The 26579-nt window shown below is 43.1% G+C and overlaps 1 protein-coding gene across 4 annotated transcripts in view; it reads right to left on the bottom strand.

The window, feature by feature from the left end:
* The window catches only part of DISC1 (DISC1 scaffold protein), a 427730-nt gene that overhangs the window by 122358 nt on the left and 278793 nt on the right, over positions 1–26579 (bottom strand). The window lies entirely within an intron of this gene.

The raw sequence follows: 26579 nt of genomic DNA, 5'->3' as shown, positions 1-26579 counted from the left end.
ATTCAGACTCAAAGGCAGCCACTGAAACTGGGTCAAGCAGAGATATGAGAGCCTGAGGCGGATCATCAAGCTTATAAACATCACAACAGCTAAATTTCCAGATCCAACTGTCCCAGGCCAGAAGGACAGACAGCTGTTGAAATGCGTAGGTAAGACAGACACCCACGAACAGCCCTCACCTCCACACAAACTGGGGCATTGTAACACTGGGTCTGGATTCGGACCTGTACTTCCCTGAACTTTATATTCTATACTCAGGGAGATAACACACCAGTGTTTTATAAACATCTACTTTTGACATTCTACTGATAAATACCAATAATAAATCTGGGCTTCCCAGGTGGCACTAGCAAAGAACCCGCCTGTGAATACAGGAGATGTAAGACATGCAGGTTCGATCAGTCCCTGGGTAGGGAAGATCCTCTGGAGGAGGGCATGGCAACCCACTCCAGTACTCTTGCCTGGAGAATCCCATGGACAGAGGAGCCTAGTGGGCTACAGTCCATGGGGTTGCAAAGAGTTGGAAATGACTGAAGTGACTTACCACATAACTACCACAATGATAACACTACTGATAATTCCTAAAAAAGCAATCCTGCTCTCTGAAATGTATTCACAAACAGGGTATGTCAAAGGTTGTTGTTGCTGACAACAACAATCTGAGGTCAGAAAGACTCTTGGAAGTGGAATAACTAATTCTCTTCAGGAACACACTGTCCTCCTGGGGCCAGGAGTCACCAGAGTGGCGTCTTCATAGCTGACGTTCATGGGGCGCTTATTATGGGTCAGGAATTGAATTCGTTTCCTGAGGTTGCTGTAACAATGTACACGAACTGGGTGGCTGAAAATAACAGAAATCTATTGTCTCACAGTTCCATCAACCAGAAGACCAAAATCAGTGTGACGGGGTTGGCACCTTCCGGTGGCTCAGGGGAGAATCAGTCCCAGGCCTCCCTCCCAGCCCCTGGTGGTGACCAGCAACCCTCAGCATCCTGATTATAGATGCAGCCCTTCAACCCCTGCCTGCATCTTCACGTGGCTTTCCCCAGTGTGATCTCCATGCCTCAAACCTCCCTCTCCTTTCTCTTAAAAGACCACCAGCCATTGGACTCGGGGCCCACCCTAAATCCAGGATAATTCCATCTCAAGATGCTGAAATTAGTTATATTTTCAAAGATCCTGTTTCTGAGTAAGTTCACATTCACAGGTACTAGGGGTTAGAACTTGGACCTGTCTTTCGTGGGGCGGGGGGTTACAATTCACCCCTATTACAGGATTCATAAGGGGGACTTTGTGTTATCTCACTGGTGGAGGAAACCTCTGAAGTCATCCTGTCCCCACCTCCATGGCTGTGAACATTCTCTGCTATGATCCCTGACACCAGCCAATCAGCTGTCCCTGGACCAGTCCAGCACCAGGGAAGTCTCAGCTCTGATGGAAGCCTTGGCCACTTCAGACAGCTCTGGGCTTCCTAAAGATTGTCCTGGGTGCACACCTTCACCATAGGGTTGCTAATCCTATTATCCCCAACTTTCAGATGAAGAAACTGAGGCCAGAGCAGTCTCCTGCAGCAAGAGTACAGGGGAGGAGGGTGGTAAGTCTCTAGACGAGTTCTCAAGTCTCCTCTCAACTCTAGACGCGTTTTCAAGGTGTCAGAATTACCTGGCATTTATAAGGCCACCACAACCTCACCTTGTTCATAAGACTGACAAATTCTGAGCTAATGCCAGGCCAATAATCAGAGCAAGAGAATCATATTTTTTTTTTCTTTGAGTTGCAGATACCCTTCCATTTTCTCAACAGACCAGTTGTGTCCCCCTTATGCTTGGCTGAGAATACAGAGCATCTCTTTAAGCAGAATCAGGGTTCCCAGGATCACACCTCCTCCCCTTTCCCTGCATCATTCACATGGCCACATTATCCTCATATCAGCCATGTGAATGTATTCACCCCACACACCCTCTGCTGAACACTGAAAGTATTTCAGTAGATTTTCCAGGAGAGCATTTTTGTCCCATATGTAGCCCTGGAGCTCAGTATGCCTCCTTTGACGAGACTGCTCCTTCCTTCCCTGATCCAATCATGAACAGACACACAGCATCCCTGGTAGGTGCAGCTGAGTGAGCTTAGCCCAAAGGCTCTGGGGGCTTGGGTGCAGGTCGCTCCCCAGGGACAGAGGAACAGGGCTTTCTTCTGCTGCTCTCCTTGGACTGACAGTCAGCTGCCTTACTCACTGGGGGAAACATTCATCTTTTTCCCTTTACATGTGTTTCTATGACAAGCTCCTCAAATTCCGTCATTAAATCATTACTAAGCTTTCAGGGAAAATAAAGCCAAATTTATTCAGGGAAATGAACCACTTTTAAGCCCTTAATACAGGAGAGAATAAGTAAAGGGACACAGCAGGACTTGCCTGATGAACTCAAACAAGCGCTCGCTTTTATGACTTCAGAAACACACACCCTTGAGCCCTCATCAGGCCTCCTCTCCGGGTAACAGTGCTGCAGCCAGAAACTGAAGCTGTTCAGAGCAGAATTCTTGCTTTTAGTTCTCAGGCAGCTCCAGTTTGCACCGTCTGATGCCCTGTGTCAAGCTGTCGTGGACGGATCTCGAAAACCATACAACTCACTGCCGACATCCTTCCTGCATGATGTGTGTTAACACGTGGGCCAAACCCACCCCCAGCAGCCATGCTTTCTCAGGCAGAAGCCCTAAGAGGTAGTCTGAATGTGCACCGCGCAGGTACATGTGTGCCTGTGTGCACGTGGGTGTGAAGTTTCTCAGTGAAGAAAACCACCCCCGGTGAGGTGAGGTCTATCTGCAGCAGTCAGTGAGTGAAGGCTCCTTTCCAGGCCCCAAAGCAAAACATCACAGAATTTTAAAAAAGAGAGAGACAGAGAGGCCAAATTTTCCATCAACAGTTTAAACTGTCAACACTTGGGAACACCTGCTGAATGGGTGGCTTGGGAGGCAGGGTCCCCAGGAGAGCAAGTGTGTGGAGCCCCGGGAGCCCAAGACCAAGGAGAGCTAAGTGATAACTGACTGACTTCTTATTTGGGTCAGTACAGAAAAGTTAAAACCATTTTGGTTTTTGTAAAAATAAGCATTGCATTTTCAGGATTGGTGGCTTGAATCCTACTGCCATGCGGATGACATTTTGCCAGAATCAGAGGGAGACTCTGAGTAGGTTGGGAACACAAAAGTTGTTTTAGAAACAACATCCTGGGGCTTCCCTAGTTGCCCAGGGGTTAACACTTTACCTTCCAATGCAGGGGGTGCAAGTTCAGTCCCTAGTCAGGGAGTTAAGATCATAAATGCCTTGTGGCCAAAAAACAAAACAAAAAACAGAAGCAATATTGCAGTAAATTCAATAAAGACTTTAAAAAATGGTCCACAAAAATGTAAAAAGAAACGATACAAATGAACTTACTTACAAAACAGAAAGAGACTCACAGACTTAGAAAACAAATCTATGGTTGCTGGGGGTTGGGGATAGTTGAGGACTTTGGGAAGGTCATGGACACACTGCTGTATCAAAACGCATAACCAACAAAAATCTACTGCAGAGGACAGGGAACTGCTTCATGCTATGTGCCAGCCTGGATGGGACAGGGCTCTGGGGGGAAAGGAAACGTGTATTATGCCTGAGTCCCCTCACTGTTCACCTGAAACCATCACAATATTGTTAATTGGCTATACCCCAATACAAAACGATTTTGGTATTAAGATAAAATAAGATTTTAAAATGGTCCACACACAAAAAAGAGCAACCTTCCTGTGACTGGACTTGAGGGGCTGCAATGGCATCTTCTCTGGAGTCTGAGGGGGACCCCTGCGCTCAGTGCTCCCCACATATGTCATTTCTGCTCCCTTAGTTCCTTCCAGGGAGCTCAGTGTAGCCGAGTGTTTAGGACAACTATTCAGTCTGGATTCGTGATGCTCCAAGGCCAGCCCCAGCTCCCCCACACACTGTCTGTGAAGTAAACTTCCCTGGGCTCCAGTTCTTTATCTGTAAAAGGGAATTATAGTGGTCCAAGCCTCATGGAGCTTCCCAGGGAGCTCAGTGGTAAGAATCCACCTGCAATGCAGGAGACCCAGGTTCGATTCCTGGGTCGGGACGATCTCCTGGAGAAAGAAATAGCAACCCACTCCAGCATTCTTGCCTGGAGAATCCCATGGACAGAGGAGCCTGGCAGGCTACAGTCCATGGGGTCGCACAGAGTCAGACATGACTGAAGTGATTTAGCACTCATGCAAGCCTCTTGGACTCCACGTAAGTATTAAAAGCAACGAAGCATGCAAAGACTTTATTTAGGCTTTTACACAGAACACAGTAAACACTTTATAAGTGTTAGCAATTACTGCTATCTTTCTGCCACCAAAACCTCACCCCAGCTCCACAGCTGAGTGGAGCTGAACACCTGCAGGTACTTGATATTCCCACAGTCAGACCTGTATCTGAATGATCTCCTCTATCCTCCTGGGGACCTCACTAAGGACAGCATTCCCGTCATTATTTTTATCCTGATGAGAAAACTGAAGCTGGGGATGCAGAGACAGGATCCACCCAAGTCCCTGTGCCACAGAGGCAAAGTTCTAGGTGGTCACACACGACTGTCCTCAATCACATAGAAATAATCCACTAAGTGGCTTCTCTGGGTGGTAAAAAAAGCAAAATGGGAAAAGAGAAATGATCTGAAATGGAGATGAGCAGCCAGTGAGGAGGTCAACTTGTAATTAAATTGACTTTTTGAAAAATCCAATTGTGATACTATTTTTTCTATAAGCACCTTGGTGAACGCTAAGTCACTTCAGTCATATTCTCCTCTTTGTGACCCTATGGACTGTGGCCTACCAGGTTCCTCTGTCCATGGGATTCTCCAGGTGAGAATACTGGAGTGGGTTACCACGACTTCTTCCAGGTGATCTTCCCGATCCAGGTATCTAACCTGTGTCTTCTGTGTCTCCTGCATTGGCAGGTGGGTTCTTTACCACTGGCACCACCTGGGAAGTCCTTAATGAATATTACTTTGGCAGAACCACTGTGGGTGAAAAATAGAGCAAAACAGTACGTCAACACCTCCATCACCTTTCCCAAATTGAGAGCAAATGGCTGTGGACTCGTGAAGTTTAAGGAAACTAGATGTTTAATAGCACTCACATTGTTCTGCATGCACTTAGCTGTGCTGGGGATCTTGGAATATCCCAGATTTTACCTGCAAGTATGCAGATGACACCACCCTTATGGCAGAAAGTGAAGAGGAACTAAAAAGCCTCTTGATGAAAGTGAAAGAGGAGAGTGAAAAAGTTGGCTTAAAGCTCAACATTCAGAAAACGAAGATCATGGCATCTGGTCCCATCACTTCATGGAAAATAGATGGGGAAACAGTGGAAACAGTGTCAGATTTTATTTTGGGGGACTCCAAAACCACTGAAAATGGTGATTGAAGCCATGAAATTAAAAGACGCTTACTCCTTGGAAGGAAAGTTATGACCAACCTAGATAGCATATTCAAAAGCAGAGACATTACTTTGCCAACAAAGGTCCGTCTAGTCAAGGCTATGGTTTTTCCAGTGGTCATGTATGGATGTGAGAGTTGGACTGTGAAGAAAGCTGAGTGCCAAAGAATCGATGCTTTTGAACTGTGGTGTTGGAGAAGACTCTTGAGAGTCCCTTGGATTGCAAGGAGATCCAACCAGTCCATCCTAAAGGAGACCAGTCCTGGGTGTTCATTGGAAGGACTGATGCTGAGGCTGAAATTCCCAATACTTTCGCCACCTCATGCGAAGAGTTGACTCATTGGAAAAGACTCTGATGCTGGGAGGGATTGGGGGCAGGAGGAGAAGGGGACGACAGAGGATGAGATGGCTGGATGGCATCACCAACTTGATGCACATGAGTTTGGGTGAACTCCGGGAGTTGGTGATGGACAGGGAGGCCTGGCGTGCTTCGATTCATGGGGTCACAAAGAGTCAGACACAATTGAGTGACTGAACTGAACTGAATATATGACAATCACAGGGATCACAGCTGTCCATACAGCCCGAAGCCAGGGCCCAAGGAAGGGGCTATGGCCACGGTTCTCCACTCAGTAGGATTATCCAACAAAAGCAAACACAGGATGGCCAGTTAATTTGAGTAGTGGATTAACAGTGCATCTTTAAAAATATAAGTATATTCTGAAACTGCTTGTGACACATTTTACTAATAAACCATTCAGGAGCAGTAATGTTCAGAGCAGCCCTATTCATAATAGCTGAAATGTGGAAACAATTCAAATGTCCATCAACAGATACTTGGATAAACAAACTGTGCTATAGTCATAACTCGGAATATTATTCAGTCTCAAAAAAGAATGGAAATTCTGTTGCATGCTACAACATCAATGAAGCTGGGAGGATATAATGCTAAGGAAAATAAACCAAATGCAGAAGGACAAATATCATACGATTCCACTTCTATGAGGAACCTAGACTAGTCAAATTCACACGGAAAGTAGAACAATGGTTGCCTGGGGCAATTTAATGGGGATAGAATTTCAGTTTGGGATGATGGAAAGAGTTCTGGAGATGGACGGTGGTGATGGCTGCACAACAAGGAAATGAACTTAATGCCCCTCAACTTTACACTTAAAATGGTTTAAATGGTCATTTTTATGTTATGGATATGTAACCACAATAAAAAATGTTTACCGTTTACCTGAAATTCAAATTTAACTTGGTGTCCCATGTTTTTGTTTGCTAATTCTGGTAGCCCCAAGCCTCAGGGACATTGGCACAGTCTGGAGACATTTCTGATTGTCACAACTGAGGACGAGGTGCTTCTGGCATCTAATACGCATCTAATTAGACTGGCTTCTAATACCACTACCCATCTTCAATGCACTCCTTGGAGAGCCTCTGTAACCGGAGTTACCTGGTCTAAAATGTGAAGAGTGCCGAGGCTACGGATCCCTGCCCTAGAGGGATGCAGGGAAACCCTCAGGAGATTTTGTCCTGGACCTGGGAAAGTAAAGTTCACCACTGATCACAAACAATAGGTTCCCACAGGAAAATGAAAGCGCACAAATCCTAGCTGTATCAAGGCACACCCAAAAACTATTTTTAATCACTCTGCACATTATTTTTACATACAAAATTCTGTTTGTCAGAGAGACCCTGATAGCTATTCAGTTCAGTTCAGTTCAGTTCAGTCGCTCAGTCGTGTCCAACTCTTTGCGACCCCATGAACCACAGCACACACCAGGCCTCCCTGTCCATCACCAACTCCCAGAGTTCACCCAAACTCACGTCCATCGAGTCAGTGATGCCATCCAGCCATCTCATCCTCTGTCGTCCCCTTCTCCTCCTGCCCCCAATCCCTCCCAGCATCAGAGTCTTTTCCAATGAGTCAACTCTTCGCATGAGGTGTCCAAAGTACTGGAGTTTCAGCTTCAGCATCATTCCTTCCAAAGAACACCCAGAACTGATCTCCTTTAGAATGGACTGGTTGGATCTTGCAGTCCAAGGGACTCTCAAGAGTCTTCTCCAACACCACAGTTCAAAACCATCAATTCTTCGGTGCTCAGCTTTCTTCACAGTCCAACTCTCACATCCATACATGACTCATAGCCAAAAAATAGACACCCTAACAGAATTTGTTTTGACTCCTTCCAATAAAGATTAAGGAGGGGGGTTCACGATGGGGAACACATGTACACCCGTGGCAGATTCATGTTGATGTATGGCAAAACCAATACAATATTGTAAAGTAAAAAAAAAAAAAAAAAAGATTAAGAATTTATCAAAAAAATATCTTTCTGTCCAATCTCAGCAGCAATATGTCTGGTAAAGCACTTCAGCCACAAAAATAAAATTAGGAGATTGCCTAAGGATAGATTTAACCCCAAGCCCCACAGCAGATTTCCATGCAGTATCCAGAAAGACATGCACTTCGGCCACTGGGACAAAAACACTTCAGTGGCAAGTCTGTGTGCCAAGGAGAAGCTTAGCTGTCCCCATGGGACCTCTCATTCACTCCCTAATCCTTTTAAACATAGAAGAAAAGAAAATCCAACAAGAACCTGAGAACAAGCACAGCAAAGTTTGAAGCGCATTTTTCACTGTTAATCAATGATAACACAAATGGATGCTTTATCACTGATGAATTAAGAATCAAAGACAAATAGCGGCTTATTGTCAAACCTATCTTAAGAAAAACAACCAAACGAGTGCCACTATGTATACATTATACTCATGATCCATCAAGAAAATCAATCAGTGAGGAGAAAAAACGCTATTTCTGTGGCTTAAAAACCATCGATTCATTCATCAACAAAAGTTTTTTAGTGCAACCAGGAAATCTGAAAGAAAATAGATGTTGGCAAGTTAAACCCTAGGAAAAGCACATTTTTTTTTAATTGAGGGCCTTTATAGAAAGTTATGGGCTTCCCAGGTGGCCCCAGTGGTAAAGAACCCGCCTGCCAATGCAATAGAAGCAAGAGACTCAGGTTCAGTATGTGGGTGGGGAAGATGCCCTAGAGGAGGAAATGTCAACCCGCTCCAGCATTCTTGCCTGGAAAATTCCCTGGACAGAGGAGCTTGGTGGGTTGCAGTCCAGGGGGCCGCAAAGAGTCAGATGTGACTTAGTAACTGAGCACACATAAAAAGCTGAAGAAGGAAAAAGCTCTATAGAGAATGGAATGCAGAAAACATGTAAATAAGAAAGGAAATCTATAGCCAAAATTAGGTCACAATGGGACAGCTGCTTCTCAGGTCTTGGAGGCAGGCACTATGTACAATGCCTCCGGGTGTGGAAATTTGCATTCATTTCCTCTGGCTGCTCCCGTCTCCTGCCTTCCTTCCCCAACTGTCTCTTCCTTCCTGCTGGCCTAGGGTCTCATAACCCTTGTAAGCATTCAAAGAGCCCTTAAATAATATCCAGGAACCCTCAGAACAAGACAGATATATTTCTCCTAACCAGCGGTCCTACAGGATAACTGCAGGTAAAATGCAGACTTTAAAACCATTCTTGTATTTTACAAATATTCTGTTACCAAATAGCTGCTCTGCACCAGTTACCTACAGTCACACATGTAACACACGAGCATGCACAGGCAGGGTGAGGGCTATGACCACACTTGGCGTGCGTGTATGCTCAGTTGTGTCCAGCTCTTTGCAACCCCATGGACTGTAGCCTCCTTTGTCCCTGGGATTTTCCAGGCATAGATACTGGAACACATTGTCATTTCCTTCTCCAGGGGTTCTTCCCAACCCAGGGTTTGAACCCACATCTCCTGTGTCTCCTGCATTGGCAGGCAGACTCTTTACCACCGAGCCACCTGGGAATCCTGTGCTTGATTGGAACGCGACACAGCAAACTCCACAGCTGGGACACAACCCAGAACCAGGCATCAAATTGAGGGTGGGATGACTTGAGAGAATAGCACTGAAACTTGTATATTACCATATGTGAAACAGATCGCCAGTCCAGGTTCGATGCATGAGATAGGGTGCTCAGGGCTGGTGCACTGGGATGACCCAGAAGGATGGGATGGGGAGGGAGGTGGGAGGGGGGTTCAGGTTGGGGAACACGTGTACACGCATGGCTGATTCATTTCAATGTATGGCAAAATCATTACAATATTGTAAAGTAATTAGTCTCCAACTAAAATAAATAATTTACAAAAATAAAAAAAAATAATAATAAAATCTGAATAGTCACCCAGGAGTCTACAAGGAGGTCACTGGGTTTGTGCACTTTGTGGACAGTCTACCTTCAGCCCAGCGTCTGTCCTCCTTACCACACTTAGAGTTCTAAATGGTCTTGGTTTTCTCATTTCAGAGATCCCATCAGATGAAAACAAACAAAATAGCAAAGAGCTGAAACAGACAGGAACATCTCTCTCACAAATATAGCTCATAGCCTGGATGAGAGGAAAGCAGAGAAATGCAAGATGAAAAAGGTGATCACAACTCAAAGTACAGCAGCCCCTTGGCCCTCAGGGATGGGGTCCCTGCCACGCACCACTCCACAGACCACGACGTGACCACCTTGCAGACAAAGCCATGAACCTGGAGTCAGATGTTGCAGTTCCAATTCTAATTTCTGCTGTTCACAAACACAGATAGTTTAGCCTCTTGGAATCTCAGCTTTAATCACAAAATGAAGATAATCAGCTTGCCGCTTCTGACCACCACGTTGAGTAGGAAAACGGTCTTAGAAATAAAGTGTGATCATATAAACAATCAAGGAATTTTACTTACCTAATAATTAGTATGTGTATGTGTGCAAGGGTTAGTCACTCAGTCCTATCCAACTCTTTGTGACCCCATGGAGTCAGGTTGCCATTTCTGACCCCAGGCTCAGGTTGCCATTTCCTTCTCCAGGGGATTTCCTGACACAGAGATTGAACCCTGGTCTCCCACATTGCAGGCAGATTCTTTACCATCTGAGCCATCAGTGAAGCCCCTAATAATTAGTGTGTGTTACGCTTAGTCATTCAGTCATGTCTGACTCTTTGTGACCCCATGGACTGTAGCCAACCAGGCTCCTCTGTCCATGCAGATTCTCCAGGCAAGAATATTGGAGTGGGGATCTTCCCAACCCAGGGATCAAACCCAGGTCTCCTGCATTTCAGGCAGATTCTTGACTGTCTGAGCCACCAGGGAAGCCCAATAACTAGTATACATGATATTAACCCTAGGTCATCATGAGAATTTGGTAGTGGGTGTGTTCCAGGAAGAGAACATTCACATCCTAGTAGTCTGAACTAGGTGTGCATACAGGGAAGAACCTAGCAGAGCCTGTTTGTTAAAACCTCTGTGTCCCCTTGTCTCCATCTGGCCCAGCAAATATCTGTTTACCAAATACATACTTTTCATGAACTGACTTCCCCGCTCTGAGGTCCCTGACCACCCCACTTCCCCTTAGCTCAGAACAGCATGTAAGTCTCACTTGCCTGACTGTCCTCATATTTCTTATGGAGCCCTTGTATGTATGCAAATAATTTTTTCTCCCTGTTAATGTCTCATGTCAATTTAAGTATTAAGCCAGCCAGAAGAACCTAGAAGAATAGAGGAAAAGTGTTCCTTCCAAATAGCTCATCTCTCTAGGGCCAGCCACTGTGCTCTCTCCGCCCGGACTGCTGACCCATCCTGGTTTCCTCTAGCTTGCAGCATCCAGAGGAAAAAGACACAGGCGGAGGGAGGAGAAGAAACAAGCTCATTCCTGCAAAACCTCAGGAAAGCCAACAGAGCTCTTAACCTGAATTTTCCTCATTATAAAAATGCCTGTCTATGTGATTCTTAACTGTACATTATCTTATTTGGAGCCCACAGTATTACATAAAGCATCTTGGAAGCCTTAACACACTCCCCAGACCACTGTAATTCATATCATCAAGGCATCAGGCTTCAACACACACCTGTATTTTCTTTATAGAAAGTGAGATATATTCATTCAGTGAGAATGAAATACACTCCCTCTCAAATTTGATTTCCCCTCAGTAGAACAGAAGCCTTTCAAACAATTAGATTTATCCAGTAAAGCTGCAAGGAAAAAAATGGGATGATCCTTTATTAAGCATATTTGAGACAGGTAGCCTCCATTATGTGCAAGGGTCTTGTAAACCCTGATGTTTCCAACTCTGGGAGTTTTAAAAATCTTTGTTCTTAATGATTAAATGACAGAGTATTTGCATTTTAACATTATGATGATTCCCTACAGCTTTACCATTTCTATGTCACATCCCTAAAAAGTGTGGATGACCCAACTGGTCACTGAGAAAAGGCACTTCTGGCACAATGGAATCCATATAAAAAGGCAAATCTGGAGAAGATGCAGTTTATGACTCTTGCAGAGAGCCAGCACACACATGCCCACCTCACCTGCTAGGCGTCCCCAAGTAATCAACTTGTCTGACAATGCTCGGCCACTAGAGCCAAACTGAATTCATCTTCCCAAGGAGAATAAACCCATCATCCATGATATTTGCATCATTAACAGGAGCAGTGGATTAAATATAGCTCTGGCAGCTTTGCTGGACACAGGTAAAGACCGTGGATGTTCAAAGAAAAGAAAAATGTATCATCAAATAAGAGGTCTCCGGTCAAACGAACTGTGCCTCTGGTCACAGTGGGCATGCTGTGGTGTGCAAATCCTATGCAGGAGAAATCGCAGATTTGAGATCTAAGAACCCAGAATCCTTCTAAGAAATTTTGACCTACACAATCTGATGCTATGATGCTTCCTTGGAGAATTCAGTTAGGTGACTTCCATGTGAAAACTTTCTTCTACTCTTTTCTATCTCAGCTAAAAATTAGTAGAACTTCTTTATTTTTTAATTTTATTGAAGTATAGTTGATTTACAATATTGTGTTAATTTCTGCTGTACATTAAAGCAACTCAGTTACACACACATATATATATATTCTTCTTCATATTCTTTTCCTATATGGTTTATTAAATATAGTTCCCTATGCTACACAATAGGACCTTGTGTTTTATCAATACTATACATAATAATTTTCATCTGCTAATCCCAAACTCCCAATCCTTCCCTCCCCGATTCCCTCCTCCACAACCACAAGTCTGCTCTCTCTATCCATGGGTCTGTTTCTGTTTTGTAGACATGTTCATCTGTGTCATAATTTAGATTCCACACATAAGTGATATCATGTGGTATTTATCTTTCACTTTCTGACTTACTTCACAAAGTATGATAATGTCTAGGTCCACATTGCAAATGGCATTGTCTCATTCTGTTTCATGACTAATATTCCATTATAAATATATAGTATTTATACATATATATATATAATACACATGTATATATATACACACACATGCATCCGGTCCCATCACTTCATGGCAAATAGATGGGGAAACAATGGGAACAGTGACAGACTTTATTTTCTTGGGCTCCAAAATCATTGCAGATGGTGACTGCAGCCGTGAAACACTTGCTCCTTAGAAGAAAAGCTATGAAAAACCTAGACAGCATATTCAAAAGCAGAGATATTACTTTGCTGACAAAGGTCCATCTAGTCAAGGTATGGTTTTTCCTCATGTATGGATGTGAGAGTTACACCATAAAGAAAGTTGAGCACCAAAGAATTGATGCTTTTGAACTGTGGTGTTGGAGAAGACTCTTGAGAGTCCCTTGAACTGCAAGGAGATCTAACCAGTCCATCCTAAAGGAAATCAGTCCTGAATATTCATTAGAAGGACTGATGCTGAAGCTGAAACTCCAATACTTGGGCCACCTGATGCAAAGAACTGACTCCTTAGAAAAGATCCTGCTGCTGGGAAAGATTGAAGGCGAGAAGAGAAGGGGACAGAGGATGAGATGGTTGGATGGCATCACCGACTCGATGGATATGAGTTTGAGCAGGCTCCGGGAGTTGGTGATGGACAGGGAAGCTTGACGTGCTGCAGTCCATGAGGTCACAGAGTCAGACACGACTGAGTGACTGAAATATGAACTGAAATATATATACATCCGGTGTGTGTATATATGTGTGTGTGTGTGTGTGTGTGTATATATATATATATACACACACCACATCTTCTTTATCCATTTGTCTGTTGATAGACATTTAGGTTGTTGCCATGTCTTGGCTATTGTAAGTAGCGCTGCAATGAACATTGGAGTGCATGTATGTTTTTTGAATTAGAGTTTTGTCCAGATGTGTACCCAGGAATGGTACATAAAACTTTCTGTGGCTGCTGAGATTCTAAGCTGTCCCATGAAGAACTGCTTTTCTTTATAACCCTGTAAATGTTGCTGTTGATGTGCCCCAGGCTGTTTGCAAAGATACAGTCCAACCCTCTCAGAGCAAACACCCATGGGCTGGTAAGAGGGGCAAGTACAGATCCCTGCCACCCAGGTCCCCCTGTACATTTTCTGCCTCAAATATAATTTCCTTTCCACCTAGACAGGCCTCTCTTTTTGTCTTTGTTAATATATATTAATTAATCAGATCAGATCAGATCAGTCGCTCAGTCGTGTCCAACTCTTTGCGACCCCATGAATCGCAGCACCCAGGCCTCCCTGTCCATCACCAACTCCCGGAGTTCACTCAGACTCACATCCATCGAGTCAGTGATGCCATCCAGCCATCTCATCCTCTGTCGTCCCCTTCTCTTCCTGCCCCCAATCCCTCCCAGCATCAGAGTCTTTTCCAATGCGTCAACTCTTCGCATGAGGTGGCCAAAGTACTGGAGTTTCAGCTTAAGCATCATTCCTTCCAAAGAAATCCCAGGGCTGATCTCCTTCAGAATGGACAAATTCAGGACAGCAATGTCTGCAGCCATAGTCACCTGTTTTCCTCTGTTATTGTCCCATCCTCAGGGAAGCCACCCCTCCCGGTGTGTAAGGCAGAGATGACAAACGTGGCTCATGTTCCCATGACCACGGGGATGGACATGTCACCCACAAGGAACCAGAGTCCTCCCTGAGACTGACATATGGGAAGCAGAAGAAAGGGTTTCCTTTCTGTGGTAGGGATGATAAGGCGGGGTTGCAAGGTGGAGCCTGCCAAAGGCCACTTTGATGGCTATTCTCCCTGTCTCGTGAAGTGCATGTTTGCAAAAGGAGCCAAGCAGAACTGTGATAAAACTCCCAGTTTTCTACCCAATAGCTATTCCCCTCATCATAACCCAACTCTTCCTGGGGATCGCAATATGCTTAGCTAACAGGAAGTAAACTAGAACAAAACAAATGAAAATAAAAAAAAACAGCAACAACTAGATTTCAGCTTCCTTGCAGTTAGGGTTCCTGAAGGACACAGTGGGATGGAAGCATGAGCTACTGGCTGGGCTTGTGAGAAATCTACTTATTAGAGAAGCAGACTCGTCTGGCATGCAACTTTGGTCCCTTGTCTGCTCTCTGCCTGGAATGCAGATGTAATGCTGGAGAAGAGACAGTCATATTGTGAACATGGGGGATAAGCAACAGTAGGGACGGCTCAGTGGAAAGACAGAAGCATCCTAAGTCTCAGGAAGTCACCACACCGACCTTGGGCTGCCTGCTTCCAGGGTTCTCATTACAAGAGAAAAGAAAATTTTCAAAAGAAAATCCTCATCAGCACTGTATGGAGGCTTCTGTCACTGACTCCTCACTGATACAGAATTTGTTACCTGCAAGCAGGATGCTACGAGAAACAGAACCAAAGTGAGAACCTGGCCAAAGAGAGAAGATAGAGCTTTCAGCATGTGGATGGAAATCTGGTATCTTGTGTGATGGGAAAAACATGATGAAACTGTCACCGACTGTACCCTGGAAATGCTACTTGCCAAGAGAAGCTGTGATATCAGAAAGCATGGCGGGGAGAATTCAGAGCACTGGCATCTGCTGGATGCTTCTTTTTAAAATATGGGTGGGGGGGCTATTCTGGGTCTTCATTGCGGTACGGGGGATCTTTGTTGCAACATAGTAGGATATTTTCTGTTGTGGCAAGTGGGCTCAGTAGCCCCAGGGCATATGGGATCTTAGTTCCCAGATCAGGGATCGAACCTGAGTCTCCTGTGTTGGAAGGTGGATTCTTAACCACCAAGGAAGTCCCCTGCTGGTTGCTTCCTGACAAAATGAAGAAGAACCCAGATGGTCATGAGCCGGGCTGCATGGCCAGGACCAAGACAAGGCAGTGAGGTGCCTGTGTGCATGCTAAGCCACTTCAGTCGTGTCCGACTCTGTGCGACCCTATGGACTGTAGCCCGTCAGGCTCCTATGTCCATGGGATTCTCCAGGCAAGAATACTAAAACGAGTTGCCATGCCCTCCTCCAGGCAATCTTCCTGACCCAGGGATCAAACCCGCATCTCTTAACATCTCCTGCATTGGCAGGTGGGTTCTTTACCACTAGCTTCCCCTGGGCCTATAGTACATTTAAGAAGGCACTCACCCTGCCCATGCACAACCCTGAGAGTTGAATTCTATGTACTGGTGCCTCTGTGCACCCCCCACTAGGCCCAGCCTTGCCCTGCCTCAAGCAGAGAGGAAAGGAAAGAAGTGCAGTCCTTCTAGAAGAGGCTTCTGCCTGAAGCTGGCAGGAGAAGCTAACCAAGAGTCTTATCATTTGAAGCCTTTAGTGCCAAAAAGGCCAACTTCTTTTCTATCCTAGAGTGAAGCATTAATAAGCATTAGCCATCAAATGACAGCCTTAACCAGAGATAAAACTGGGGCCCCACCAGCCAGAGGGGGTGAGCTTGCACGCCAACATGGGATTATGGATGTCCCTGGAGAGGGACAAAGCGCAGAAGTAAAAGACGAGACTCTTCAGCTTAAAAAATTACATCCTGACAAAATGTTTGAATGCAGTAATTCACTCATAGGATTGACTGGAAGGAAATAAAAACAAATCCACTAAGCACAAAGGTTCCTTCTATTTGTGTATAGAAACCTACTGGGTACAAACACAAATAGACAGAATAGACAAACACAAATAGAAATTACGTATGCTGCTCATGTTTTGCCTTAGAAGAGACTTAAGAAACATGCACACAGTATCTGCCCAGAAGCACAGTAGGGCACCATCTAACCTGAGCAGATTTAGACAACCCACAGCATCTACTGGGCTTCCCTGATGGCTCAGTGGTAAATAATCCACAGGCAACGCAGGAGATGTGGCAAGAGCCAAAGGTGTGATCCTCGGGTCAGGAAGGTAACTGGGAGAAGGAAATGGCAATGCACACCAGTATTCTTGCCCGGAGAATCCCATGGACAGAGGAGCCTGGCAGGCTACATGCATGGGGTCACAAGGAGTCGGACATGACTTAGCAACTAAACAACAGCGTCTAATAGAGAGAGCAGCGAGGCTCAGACAGCTGCCAGGTGGGCTACAGCCAGTGTTTGCTTTGTGTTGCTTTATTCTTATTTTCACCCAACACTGTGCTATCCCGAGGAAGGACATATATTCCCCCTGGACTCACCCCGCCTCCCACTTGCAGGAAACACCAGGAATATGTTATGACCTCTAAAGACATGGGAGAGGATTTTGTGGTTGTAGAGTGCTAACCTCAAGAACAACCCAAACAATCAAGCATCGTGTGTACGTCTCCCCTGATTCATGGATCAAAATGCATGCCCTCAGTGGATTTACACAACCACAAGTTTCGGAAGAGCTGCAAATATAACATGAAGAACTTTTTTCCTCTGAATTATTGGAGAGTTGACCCTATGTCCCTTCATTCCTGAATACTTCAGTGTGTATTTCCTACAAACAAGTATATAACCTACTTAAGCAGGAGAAACCACCAAAGACTAGTACCAAATTCTCAGGTTTCATTGATACTTATTAAATGTCCCAATACTATCTTTTGTAGACTGCCAGCCCCTTCAGAACCCACACTAAATGCAATTTTTGCCTCTCTTCAGCTTCCTTCAGTATGGGATGGCCCTCTCGTCTTCCCTTAACCTCCATAACTTTGGCACTTTGGAAGATTACATGTTAGTTAGTATACAGAATTTCCTCCCATTTGAGTTTGTTGGGTATTTTCTCATGATTATGTTCAGGTTTCTGTTTTGGGTAGAAATATCTCAGATTATATATATATCTTGGGGCTTCCCTGGTGGCTCAGATGATAAAGAATCTGCCTGCGATGTGGAAGACCCAGGTTCAATCCTTGGGTTGGGAAGATCCCATAGAGCAGGAAATGGCAACCGACTGCAGTATTCTTCTCTGGGAAATATCAGAGGAGCCTGGCCAGCTACCGCCATGGGGTCACAAAGAATCGGACATGACTGAGCTTTGGAGGTTTATTTATTTATTTATTTGGCGGCATTGCACAGGATGCAGGATCAAGTCCCCCAACCAGGCATCGATCCCAAGCCCCCTGCGATGGAAGGGTAGAGTCCTGTCCCCTGGATCACCAGGAAGTCCCTTTATTGATGTACAATTGATTTACAACACTGTGTTAGTTTTAGGTGTGCATCAAAATGATTCAGTTATACATATATGCATATAATGTACAGATAATTTTCATTTTCAGATAATCTTCCATTATAGAATATTGTTGTTTTTGTTTAGTTGCTAAGTCGTGTTTGACTCTGTGACCCCATGGACTGTAGTCCACCAGGCTCTTCTGTTCATGGGATTTCCCAGGTAAGAATACTGGAGTGGGTTGCCATTTCCTTCTCCTGGGGATCTTACTGACCCAAGGATCGACTCTGCCTCTCCTGTATTGGTAGGTGGATTCTTTACCACTGACCACCTGGGAAGCCCACAGAGCATTACCAGATATTGGATATAGTTCCTTGTGCTACACAGTAGGTCCTTGTGGTTCATCTATTTTATATACAGTAATTTGTACCTGCTAATCCCAAACTCCTAATTTCTCCCTCCCCTCCCCTTTCTCCCCTTTGGTAACCATAAATCTGTTCCCTATGTGAGCTTGTTTCTGTTTTGTAAATATGTTCATTTGCATCATAATTTGGAGCCCACATGTGAGTGATATCATATGGTATTTGTCTTTCTCTGTCTGACAACTTCACTTACTATGATCATCTCTAGGTCTACACATGTTGCCGCAAATGGCATTATTTCACTCTTTTTGTGGCTGAGCAGTATTCCATTGTTTATATATACCGCATCTCAGACCCTATCTGGGGAATCAGAAACTCTGTTTTAAATATATCCACCAGGTGAATGTGATACACACTATAGTTTGAGAACAACTGCCCCCGAGATTTGAGTAGGGAGCATAAGTTAGAATTCTACTCTTTTCCTGCCTTGGAAACTAGTATGAAAATTCTCAGGATGGACAATCAGTTTGTGACTGACAGATTAGGGAAACCACATTGTATTCTGGAAATTTTCTGGTATTATTTGTTGCCTGGTTGTCCCATCTGGTCTAATTATTTATTGATGGAAGTAGTTAGCAACTATTTTCAGCTCTAGGGCTTCCCAGACCGCTCAGCGGTAAAGAATCTGCCTGCCAATGCAGGTGATGTGGGCTGGACTTCTGGGTCAGGAAGATCCCCTGGAGACAGAAATGGCCACCACTCCTTGCCTGGGAAATCCCATGGACAGAGGAGCCTGGTGGGCTACAGTCCATGAGGTCACAAAGAGCTGGACATGACAGCGACTAAACGGCAGCAAATTGTCAACTTTACTTGCTGACTTCCAACGTCAATTTCCAAATTCCATTTTGTTCCAAGGTCTTCAACTGACTCTAGAAATTTCCATGGTGAAGGGATAAAAGTCCAGGCTGTTCTCCTCTTTGCCTTCCCTTGCAATTTGGTTAAAGGAAATCTTCATTCAGTCAAAATATCCGTCCCTCCACTCCCCTGCCCAGCACAGATCCCAGCCACTCCTGGCGAGCACCCCTTGTCTTCTGGACATCTGTCCTCCTGAGCAGCCTGCTGTTCCCCCTCAACACTCAAGCAATGGAAAAGCAAGAATATGAATTCTTTCTTCTTAGAGTCAGTGTGTTACTGTTTTGTTTTAAGATCTGTTTTAAGACCCTAAGTATACAGACATGCACGTGGTTGGAAAATTATGTGCGGTTGTATGAAATGTTCGCTGGAGGTCAAAGTCATGACTGACCTAGATCAAGTAGATGTAGACTTGGCTCATTCTCAGCTCACACTTCTGTGTCCAGTTTATACTGCTTTAATTCATTCAATTACATCTTGCTATGTTGTCTAATATTAATATCTAACATTTTAATATAATTCTTCGTGATTCTACATTCTTTGAGGGCCACAACCAAATCTCCAACTTCTTGTGAAGTAGAAATATTCTTGTAATGAGGTTCAAAACATATTTGCTTGCATATATTTAATCAAGTACCTTCTCCCTCCTCCTTGCTCTAGGAATGAGCCTCTAAAATCCTACTTTGGTGATTCACCACTTGAAACTAGATTTTTCTCTGATTTTAAAAAATACAGCAAAAGTTAAGACAGCCCTGGCTTAAGCTAACCCTAAAGGAGAAACTGACAGAGAAAGTGCTATCTGTTCTTGAATATGCCAGTGATCAGGTGTGAAATAAACACAGTGTTAAATGCACCACGGGGCCTGGTTGTTACACCAGCACATGCAGATCAGCTCAAAATCAGCCACGTAACTTTGCTATCTAGCCCTGACAGCAGCCCAAGGCAGTTGACTCAACAATAAATGACCGCAAAATGTGACCGCAAAGGAGTTCTTCAGATGTTACAAATAGGCTGAAGGTCATTGTGGAAAAAGGAAAAGAAAAGGACAATTTAGTCAGTGGTGTGTGTGAAAGAAATATTTTGGCCTTGTTCCATAAATGATAACTGAAATGCTACTGAAATGCTATCTGGACCAATTTATCAGGGGAAAATAAAGCAACGTGCCACTGTAACCCCGAAAGGAGAAAAACAAGGATAAAAGATCAAAAAGCCCCATTCGTTTCAAAGAAAAGACACAGTAACAAAGAAATGACAGCAAGGTTGACTATTAATCCAAGACCCCCTGTGATTCCAGCAGAAGCTTGCCCGAGTGAGTTCACCAAGGTCTGACCGCAACCCGCCCTCCCTCTGTTCCAAGTGTCCTGCCCACATCATCTAGCTGATGAAATTTCAATCTTCCTTCAATGTTTATCTCGACTGCCACTTCCTCTCTGAAGTCTTGCAAAACCCTGCCAGGCAAAATGAATCACCTGCCCCTTCCTGCTCCCAGCTCCCGCTGCTCTGCGGGTGTAGCCCTGTGGGTTCACATGCCTGATCCTGTGTGATTCTCACCCATACCAGCCACTGATGCTGGGGATCATTTTTCAGTCACCTTTCGTTCACCCACAGAACCTGATAAAAGGTCTGGTGGCTTGCGAGTCAGTCCTCAAAGATACCTTCCACTAAATTGTTAGAATGAATTATAGACAGTGCTTCAGTCCCCAGTAATGGCAACTTTATCGGGTGTATTAAATTCCTCACGTCAATCCTGTGAGGACACTGGTGAAGAGACTACAGCACTGAGCTCTGAATCGAGTCTGACCCTGGGGCCTATTTTGCATCCTTGCTTAGTCACGTGCTGGGGGGCCATTTACACAACTTGTGTGAGCCCCAGTGTCCGCCTTGATAAAACTGGAATGACTACCTTTTAGTGCATTAGCCCACTTCCTACAAGGGCACCAGGAAGGTAAAGGAACCCCAGCATTTATTGACGAAGGGAGAACAGTGAAAAGCATAAACCAAAATAGAAAAAACATGTGGCACTTGACCTACTTCTTTTCCAAAAGTTTCAGAAATGGCACCTTGCCTGCATCTCCAGAAGGAATAGTTCTCAGCACAAGTTATATCTTGGAGGGTTGTCTAGACCTCTATGAAGAGGCAACCTTTTTTGGACAGATTTTTGTACCAATTATTTAAACACTATCTATATGCCTGCTGTAACCGTCTGCCCTGGACCCCAAATTCAGGGAAAATACAGAGAGTGTCAGGTCACTGCATTTGCATTGCCGTACCCCTGACCATTCCCTGAATATCCCCATCGAACCAGGCTCCAGATCACAGCATACAAGTAATTGCATGAAAAATGATGGAGGGGCAGCAGCTATTAATACCATCATTGATACAACTGAACTCCACATGAAGTGGGAATATGGAGGTAGAAAATCTGCTGTGATCCAGCCAATGTTGTGTAGAGAAACCCCAGAAAACAAATGGACACTTAGTCACTATCAAGGGATGTGTATTTTAGAAGAATCAGCGCACTGTGGGAAATAGTGTTGGGAGCAGAAGTGTATGTCAAAACAAGAGGGAATGGGTAAAGACCAGCTCTCAGGTTGCTGCAGCAGCCCAGATGGACGGAGACCTGGGAACAGAACACGAGGGACACGTGCCCAGTCACTTTACAAGTCTAACATAACCTCGGTGCCAAGACTGGTAAAAGGCAGTGTGAAGAAACAACATTATATTTAATTTACCAGTATGGATGCAAAAATAAATTAGTAAAAATCCAGCATGGAATTAAAAATAACATTTTATCCCAGAAAAAGGAACAATAATGTAATTTTGAAAGTCTTATTGATTTGTGTTTATAATATATATATATTATATATATATATATATATATAGAGAGAGAGAGAGAGAGAGAGAAGAAAAAGAATGACAGCAAAAAAAAAAAAAAAGAAAGAAAGGGAAAATAAAATATATAGTTGTAAAATTCTTACTATATTTGATAAAAATCCCCTGGTGGCTCATGTGGTAAAGAACCCACCTGCAATGTGGGAGACCTGGGTTTGCTTCCTGGAGAGGGAATGGCTACCCACTCCAGTATTCTTGCCTGGAGAACTTCATGGACAGAGGAGTCTGGCAGGCTATAGTCCATGAGGTCACAAAGAATCACACACGACTGAGCGACTTTCACTTTTACCTTTCACATATGACTTTAGATTAATTATATCTGTAATATATATGGTATACCATTGCTTGAATACAAATTGCAATAAATTAAAGGTGTGCAATGTGAACCACAGAGCAAACTGTAGAAAATAAAACAAAGTGGAATAGTAATAATCTAAGAGAAGTGATAAAATATCATACTGAAAAAGACTCAATTGTTAAGTGAAGACAGAAAAAGAATAAAAAAATACACACAGAAAAAATAGAAAACCAACAGCAAAACAGTAGACTTACACTCAAACACAGTAATCATATTAAATATAAATGGATTAATGATTGCTGTTAAAGGAGAAAATTGCCAGTCTGGACAAAAAAGCAAATATCAAATTACAGTATATTTCCAAGAAATCTACTTTAAATATAAAGACACAGATAGGTTAAAAGTAAATAAGTGTAAATAGATACATCAAGTTCACACTAATCGTAAGAAACCTGAAATAACTATATTCAAACCAGATAAAGTAGACTTCAGAAAAAGGAGTACTGACATAGGTAAAGAAGAACATTTCATAATGATAAAGTGGACACTTTGTCAAGAACACTTAATGATCCTAAATGTGTATGTTTTTACTAGAGCATCAAAATACTTGAAGCATCAAAATGCTTAAATAATACAGCACTGAAATATATTATTTCATAGAACTAAAAAGAGAACAGACAGAATCATAGATGGAGATTCCAACATACGCCTCATAGGGGATAGATCAAGTAGACATTAAGAAGTAAGAATAGAGTATGTTTGAATGCTATCAATCAATATAACTTCCTTGACATTATAGAACATATACCCAATAATTGCAGAAATTACATTATTTTCATGTGCACAGAGAATATTACCCAAGATAAACAATATGTTACCTGTAAAACAAGTCTCTAGGTCAGTGATCACACCATCGTGATTATCTGGGACATGAAGATCTTTTTTGTACAGTTCTTCTGTGTATTCTTGCCACCTCTTCTTGATATCCTCTGCTTCTGTTAGGTCCATACCATTTCTGTCCTTTATCGAGCCCATCTTTGCATGAAATGTTCCCTTGGTATCTCTAATTTTCTTGTAGAGATCTCTAGTCTTTCCTATTCTGTTGTTTTCCTCTATTTCTTAGCATTGATCGCTGAGGAAGGCTTTCTTATCTCTTCTTGCTATTCTTTGGAACTCTGCATTCAGATGCTTATATCTTTCTTTTTCTCCTTTGCTTTTTGCTTCTCTTCTTTTCACAGCAATTTGTAAGGCCTCCCCAGACAGCCATTTTGCTTTTTTGCATTTCTTTTCCACGGGGATGGTCTTGACCCCTGTCTCCTGTACAATGTCATGAACCTCTGGAACGTGAAGTCAAGTGGGCCTTAGAAAGCATCACTATGAGCAAAGCTAGTGGAGGTGATGGAATTCCAGTTGAGCTATTTCAAATCCTGAAAGATGATGCTGTGAAAGTGCTGCAATCAATATGCCAGCAAATTTGGAAAACTCAGCAGTGGCCGCTGGACTGGAAAAAGTCAGTTTTTATTCCAATCCCAAAGAAAGGCAATGCCAAAGAATGCTTAAACTACCGCACAATTGCACTCATCTCACATGCTAGTAAAGTAATGCTTAAAATTCTCCAAGCCAGGCTTCAGCAATATGTGAACCATGAACTTCCTGATGTTCAAGCTGGTTTGAGAAAAGGCAGAAGAACCAGAGATCAAATTGCCAACATCCGCTGGATCATAGAAAAAGCAAGAGAGTTCCAAAAAAGCATCTATTTCTGCTTTATTGACTATGCCAAAGCCTTTGACTGTGTGGATCACAATAAACTGTGGAGATTCTGAAAGAGATGGGAATACCAGACCACCTGACCTGCCTTTTGAGAAATCTGTATGCAGGTCAGGAAGCAACAGTTAGAACTGGACATGGAACAACAGACTGGTTCCAAATAAGAAAAGGAGTACATCAAGGCTGTATATTGTCACCCTGCTTATTTAACTTCTATGCAGAGTACATTATGAGAAACGCTGGACTGGAAGAAGCACAAGCTGGAATCAAGATTGCCGGGAGAAATATCAATAACCTCAGATGTGCAGATGACACCATCCTTATGGCAGAAAGTGAAGAGGAACTAAAAAGCCTCTTGATGAAAGTGAAAGTGGAGAGTGAAAAAGTTGGCTTAAAGCTCAACATTCAGAAAACAAAGATCATGGCATGCATTCCCATCATTTCATGGAAAACAGATGGGGAAACAGTGGAAACAGTGTCAGACTTTATTTTGGGGGGCTCCAAAATCACTGCAGATGGCGACTGCAGCCATGAAATTAAAAGACACTTACTCCTTGTAAGGAAAGTTATGTCCAACCTAGATAGCATATTCAAAAGTAGAGACATTACTTTGCCAACAGAGGTCCGTCTAGTCAAGGCTATGGTTTTTCCTGTGGTCATGTATGGATGTGAGAGTTGGACTGTGAAGAAGGCTGAGTGTCGAAGAATTGATGCTTTTGAACTGTGGTGTTGGAGAAGACTCTTGAGAGTCCCTTGGACTGCAAGGAGATCCAACCAGTCCATTCTGAAGGAGATCAGCCCTGGGATTTCTTTGGAAGGAATGATGCTAAAGCTGAAACTCCAGTACTTTGGCCACCTCATGCAAAGAGTTGATGCATTGGAAAAGACTCTGATGCTGGGAGGGATTGGGGGCAGGAGGAGAAGGGGATGACAGAGGATGAGATGGCTGGATGGCATCACAGACTCGATGGACATGAGTCTGAGTGAACTCTGGGAGTTGGTGATAGACAGGGAGGCCTGGCGTGCTGCGATTCATGGGGTCACAAAGAGTCGGACACAACTGAGCAACTGAACTGAACTGAACTGAAAACAAATCTCAATAACTTCAAAAACGGTTAGTATCATACCAAGAATGTTTTTTGAACACAACATAATTTAATTAGAAAGCAATAACAAAAAGATATCTACGAAGTCCCCAAATGTTTAGAAATTAAGCAATCTATTTTCAAATAATGTTACACCATATGTACTGTAAATATAATTAGATGAAACAGAAAATTTTCTCAAGAGTGCAAATTGTTGCTGTTTACTCACTAAGTCATGTCCAACTCTTTTGCGACCCCATAGGCTGTAGTTTTCCAGACTCCTCTGTCCATGCTATTTCCCAGGCAAGAACACTGGAGTAGGTTGCCATTTCCTTTTCTAGGGGATCTTCTTTACTCAGGGATCAAACCTATCTTTACCACTGAGCCACCAGGGAAGCCCCAAGAGTGCAAATAACACCCCCCCCCAAAAAAAAAGACAAGAATTATAATACTTAATCTAAAACCCTATATTTATTTAAACAAGTTGAATTTGTAATCTTGAGCCTTATTCAAATAATGCCAAAGTCAGGTAGCTTTACTGTTAGATATAATCAAATATTTAAGAGGGGTGAAGATACCAATTTTACACAAATTTTCAGAAGGGAATACTTCTCAATTTTTATGAGGGCAGCATAACCCTGATCTAAATACAAACCAATTACTCTCATAAACACGGGCAAAGAATCCTTAATCAAACAGTAGCAAATCAAATCCAACAATATGTAAACAGCACAATATTTCATGATCAAGTAGGGTTTTTGTGGGAAGCAACATTATTTAGTGTGTGAAAATCAATTACTGTAACATAAAAGAGGCAGTAAACACATTTCATAGAAATCTGGTAGAGGTATAAAATAGATTTCAACAAAATTAGAAATTTTTAGTCATCCAAAGACACCATTAAGAAATAGGTAAGTCTCCAGAGCAGTAAATAGCTGGAATAAATATACATGACAAAAGACTTGATTTCAAAATATACAAATAGCTTCCTTCAAAGTTAATAGTTAACAGAAAACCCAACAAAACCCTCAGCAAAAGGTTTGAATAGGCACTTCACACACACAAATATATGTATACACACGCATATATATATATGATTAATAAGCACATGAAAAATTGCTCAATACCAATAGTCTCCAGTACATCGCCAATGAATGGCTATTTACAATGGCTAAAATGAAAGGGACAGATGACATTTAATGTTAGTAATGATGCAGAACAATTATAACTCTCCAGCAATGTTGATAGAAATATAAAATGGTACCATTTTGGAAGTTTCTGATTAAATTAAACATGTGCCTGCACTACGACCCAGTAACTACACTTTTAGATTTACTCAAGTAAAATGAAAACAGGAAAGAGGTATACAATAATGTCCATAGAAGCTTTAGGCACATTAGTC

Source organism: Bos indicus, chromosome 28 (genome assembly GCF_029378745.1).
Source record: "Bos indicus isolate NIAB-ARS_2022 breed Sahiwal x Tharparkar chromosome 28, NIAB-ARS_B.indTharparkar_mat_pri_1.0, whole genome shotgun sequence".
Lineage (NCBI taxonomy): Eukaryota > Metazoa > Chordata > Mammalia > Artiodactyla > Bovidae > Bos > Bos indicus.
This window is presented reverse-complemented; position numbering and strand designations above follow the sequence as displayed.